This window comes from Fukomys damarensis, unplaced genomic scaffold (assembly GCF_012274545.1).
Source record: "Fukomys damarensis isolate Sample0158 unplaced genomic scaffold, DMR_v1.0_HiC HiC_scaffold_23, whole genome shotgun sequence".
NCBI lineage: Eukaryota > Metazoa > Chordata > Mammalia > Rodentia > Bathyergidae > Fukomys > Fukomys damarensis.
Genome location: NW_022900935.1, coordinates 26,583,025 through 26,587,177, shown reverse-complemented (window position 1 = coordinate 26,587,177; position 4,153 = coordinate 26,583,025). Strand labels below are relative to the sequence as shown.

Here is a 4,153-nt window from a genome sequence, read left to right as displayed (position 1 = left end):
GGCAGGTAGGCAGGCAGCTGAAAAAAACCCCCTCTGGGGTCCTTGGGTCCTTCCTGGGTCTGTTGTCGCGCAGGCCGGGAGCTCACGCGCAGGCCGGGAGCTCACGCGCACGCCGCCGGTGATCGCAGACCTGTCCTTCTTCTTTTGTTCCTCAAGTTGTTATTTTCCAATGTCTGGATTCTGAATCTTAGAGAGGTTGATTTGTTGCTTGTTATCACTCTGCCATCTTCCCAGAAGTCTGGGTTTAATGGAATAGAGCCCTGATTGGAAGTCAGGTGTCTGGGGTTCTAGAATTGACCTTGCCTCAAGTTTAGCTTCAATTTACTTTTTCTTTTTTGGTACCTGGGATCAAATTCGGGACCTTGTGCTTGCGAGGCAGGTGGTGGCACCACTGAGCTAAATCTCTAGCCCCTCAATTTACTTTTTGAAGAAATAACTACGACTTCTTGTGACAAAAACATGCTCTGCAACTGTGTCCAAGTCATTATGATACATGTTCAGAGGATTTCAGACACAGGTCTATGCAATGGTCCTCTCCCACTTGTCCTGGAAAGAGATGTGGAGATCACATCCTACATACTACTCATCTGTGTCTATCCACCTCTCTCCCTACACCTCCCTCACCTCCCAACTTCTGGGCCCAGAAGTAGAGGGAAATGGTACAAAATAAATGTTCAGTATAATTATAACTACTGTAAAGCAAAGTGACCTATGCAGAAGGGAAATGCTGGATTCAGTTTGCCTACCTCTATCAATGGCAGCACGAGGCCCTGAGATATTTTAATCCTCTTTGCTGACGATAACACAAAGCAGAGCCTCTACAATTCATCATACATGGTATTCAGTACTTAATAAAAACTAAACAGGCATGCCAAGAAACAGTCTTGCTGACCCCAAAAGCAAAAGACAAAACAAAAGTGACAGAAGAAATAGTCCCATAGGAGATTCAGTTACCTAGTGGCCAGACAGAAGCATTATAATAACTATGATTAATGTGTTTTAGAAAATAGAGGGAAAGATGGAGAATCTCATCAAAGAATTTCATGTATAAAAAAGAGTGAAATGCAAACTCTGTAATTATTTAACAATACTTTGTAGTTTGGGTCTGTAGGTGTTGAACATATTTCATAAAATTTGTTTCTACTTATTTTATTTTTGTTGTTGGACTGTCCTTGGTTTAATCTCTGGGTTTTCACCCAAATCTTCCTGATATAGCTGCGCCCTAGCTTCTGTGTCTCTAACGACCCACAGACATTCTTATCTTCATAACATCAGAGAAAACAGCTCATCAAATCAACCACAATGCTTTATCCCAACTGATACAATCAGCAACACAGTAAGATCAAGCACAACTTGGACACTGACCACCTGTGGTAGTCACTAGTCTATGGCCCTTAAATCATTTGAATTAAATTGAAATCAAGAAGCAGTCCAGAACATGTCTGCAGTGAAAAAAATTTCAATATAGTGTATTTACAATTTAATGGCTCAGACAGAATGAAGATGCAAGACCCCTGGTCTGTTAGCTGATGGCTGAACCCCATGAAGCTGACTGACCTCGGACTGCAAGGCCCAGATTGAGTTCCCCATCCTTCTGAATGGTTGAACTCCACACCATTCTACTACAGGTTTCCCACGCCCTTTCTTTAAAGATGTTCACAGTTGGGAACTCAGAAACATACCCTTGATGACCACCTCTGCCTCTGCAGAGTGGGTCCAAAGACTGGCACAGTCAGGAGGTCTGAGAGTGCCCGTGTATGTGGCGGGGAGACTTTGGGGGTTCAGGAGCGCCTGCACGTGGCTATCTTCCCGGCCCTTGAGCAATGGCGGTTAGGGTGGTCGAAGGCGTGGCTCTCTGTTCCTACTTATTTTATACTTTTGCTGTTGTAAATCGAATTGTGTTTTAAATTTCATTTTACAGCTGTGCATTATAAATACAGATGATCCTTAGTTTGTGATGGCATAGTGTTCCGATGAACTCATCATAAATCAAAAAAATCCTAAACTGAACTATCATAATGTTAGTGGGTCCAGGGCTTCTAGGGTCTCCTAGAGGTTTTCTAGGTTGTTTCTGTCCTGAACAAAGAATTGGTCAAGACAAGGGCAAAAGGTAGCAAGGTTTTACATTTATTAAAGGTAGGAAAAGAAATACCCTTTGCAGAGTGAGTTTGGGCCAGTTAAAAATAGGAAAAGAAGTATACTATTCTGGGTGAGAGTGAACCACCATAAAAGAGAGAACACAATGGCTCAAACTCAGGGGTGGTTGTCTCTATGTACCTCCCACTCCTTAGGCTGATGTTAGGTCTGGGCTATCCTGTCAAAAACCCATTTGAGTTCTTGTGAGAAGAACTGAAGATAGTACTCTCTGACTGGTGCCATGTCCAAGACTTTGGGAAATGTTCCCATGTGCCCTGGAACTTTGTAATTAACAGGTCGCACCCACTTACCCAATCACTTTGCCATGTCCTCTTGCCACCATCAGAAACCATCTATGTATACAAGGATGATTTATTTTTGTGTTCTCACCTTTATGTTGGGAGGTCCCAAGATCATACTCAAGTTTGATGATCCACTAGAAGGACTCATAGTCCCCATTATACTTTATTATCATGAGATGATACAGATTAAAATAAGCCAAGGAAAACTACATAGTGTATAAGCCGGGGTCGAGGTGAGACCAGAGGTGTGATTCCAGTTATCTTTTCCCAGTGAAGTTATATGAACAGCACTTAATTTTCTCAGCAATGTATGAGAACACATACAAGGCACGGCCAACCAGGGAAGGTCACCTGAGCCTTGTGTCTAGATTTTTTTTAAAAAAAAATCAGGGTTAGCTATGTCACCCTAAAGGATCTATAGAATGGACTGCAGTTACCTGGTCTCCAGGTACTCCAGAAGTCAAACTGAGGGACAAGGGCCCACTGTCGGCACAGACTCTGTGGCATGGCTCAAGGACCCAGGAACATAAAGATATTCTCATTAGGCAGGGTCTTCCAAAGGCTTAGAGGCTGTCCCTCAGAGGCTGGTCAAGACTCAGTCCAGTTTTTGAAATGGGCAGGGTTTGAAACTGATGTGTCAGTTTCTCACACTTTTGTTTTTGATAACCTTGAGATTTTTTTTTTCTGGTACTGTAGTATTGGGGATTGAACCCAGAGCTTTCACACTGAGCTATGTCTCCAGTCCTTTTTATTTTTTTAAATTTTAAGACAGGGTCTCACTAAGCTGCTGAGTTGCCCAGGCTGGGCTCAAATTTACCATCCTCCTGCCTCAGCTTTCCACAGTGCTGGGATTCCCAGCAAACCTTGTCAGTTTGGAGGAATTCAAGTTCAATGTTTTGTAGGATTCCTGTTATTGGAATTTGATTTTTTACCCTAAGACTGGGTTTATGTATTACTGGGAGGATGACTATGGAGATAAAGTGATATTTTCCTCACGCCATGGCTTATTTCACTTTGCATAATTTCTTCAAGATTTGTCCATGTTTGGGTCTGTAGGTGTTGAACATATTTCATAAAATTTGTTTCTACTTATTTTATTTTTGTTGTTGGACTGTCCTTGGTTTAATCTCTGGGTTTTCACCCAAATCTTCCTGATATAGCTGCGCCCTAGCTTCTGTGTCTCTAACGACCCACAGACATTCTTATCTTCATAACATCAGAGAAAACAGCTCATCAAATCAACCACAATGCTTTATCCCAACTGATACAATCAGCAACACAGTGAGATCAAGCACAACTTGGACACTGACCACCTGTGGTAGTCACTAGTCTATGGCCCTTAAATCATTTGAATTAAATTGAAATCAAGAAGCAGTCCAGAACATGTCTGCAGTGAAAAAAATTTCAATATAGTGTATTTACAATTTAATGGCTCAGACAGAATGAAGATGCAAGACCCCTGGTCTGTTAGCTGATGGCTGAACCCCATGAAGCTGACTGACCTCGGACTGCAAGGCCCAGATTGAGTTCCCCATCCTTCTGAATGGTTGAACTCCACACCATTCTACTACAGGTTTCCCACGCCCTTTCTTTAAAGATGTTCACAGTTGGGAACTCAGAAACATACCCTTGATGACCACCTCTGCCTCTGCAGAGTGGGTCCAAAGACTGGCACAGTCAGGAGGTCTGAGAGTGCCCGTGTATGTGGCGGGGGG

General features: G+C 42.8%; 1 long non-coding RNA gene across 1 annotated transcript in view; it reads right to left on the bottom strand.

The window, feature by feature from the left end:
• Positions 1 to 135: 135 nt before the first annotated feature.
• LOC104852521 overlaps positions 136 to 4,153 on the bottom strand; it is a 15,330-nt gene continuing 11,312 nt past the window's right edge. The window contains exon 3 of the long non-coding RNA XR_777510.3: positions 136 to 546. This is a non-coding gene — a long non-coding RNA (uncharacterized LOC104852521). The remainder of the gene's footprint in view (positions 547 to 4,153) is intronic.